The following is an 816-nucleotide window of genomic DNA, read 5'->3' on the forward strand; positions in this document are numbered from 1 at the left end:
AATGCACCGCCTCCTCGCGCTGCTCGCCCCCGCAGTGACTCACCAGTGGTGGTATGTATCTCTGAATCTCTATTTACTAAGATGGTATTTGTTCCTTCGGACATGTCCGAAAGAACAGATACCATCGGTGACCAAGCAGCTCGTTACAATGAAATGAACACCCTTAGCTGCTTACAGGCGTTGACATACGTGAACGGGGACAGATGAAAATGTGTGCCCCGACCGGGACTCGAACCCGGCATTTCCTGTTTACATGGCTGACAATCTATCCATCTGAGCCACCGAGGACACAGATGAAAGCTCGACTGCAGGGATTTATCTTCGGCACGCCTCCTCTGAAACCCACGTTCTCAACGTATTGTCCCGCACTACATTCGTATTGCCCCCGCCCATTATACTCATTACTCGCGGCGCGTTGCCGATTGTACGAATGTAGTGCGGGACAATAAGCTGAGAATGTGAGTTTCGCGGGGCGCGTGCCAGAGATAAATCCCTGCAGTCGCGCTATCCTCTGTGTCCTCGGTGGCTCAGATGGATAGAGCGTCTGCCATGTAAGCAGGAGATCCCGGGTTCGAGTCCCGGTCGAGGCACACGTTTTCATCTGTCCCCGTTGACGTATGTCAACGCCTGTAAGCAGATAAGGTTGTTCATTTCATTGTAATTTCTCTGAATCTCATTTCAACAGAAAAAACAAAAACGCGCCTTTCCTGTCTTGTTGGGATTTTACGAATTTTTTTATGTTTGCTGTTTGTGATTTTCGATGTGTATGTGTGGTTAACTGACATGTTTTTATTCACAACGACAGATGGTTTCGTT

General features: G+C 48.7%; 1 non-coding gene across 1 annotated transcript; it reads left to right on the forward strand.

Moving 5' to 3' along the window:
* The first annotated feature begins 516 nt into the window (after window positions 1-516).
* Window positions 517-590, forward strand: Trnat-ugu (transfer RNA threonine (anticodon UGU)). Its single transcript has one exon. It is a non-coding gene; the product is annotated as a tRNA-Thr (tRNA).
* Window positions 591-816: the final 226 nt, after the last annotated feature.

This window comes from Schistocerca gregaria, chromosome 10 (assembly GCF_023897955.1).
Source record: "Schistocerca gregaria isolate iqSchGreg1 chromosome 10, iqSchGreg1.2, whole genome shotgun sequence".
Classification (NCBI taxonomy): Eukaryota; Metazoa; Arthropoda; class Insecta; order Orthoptera; family Acrididae; genus Schistocerca; species Schistocerca gregaria.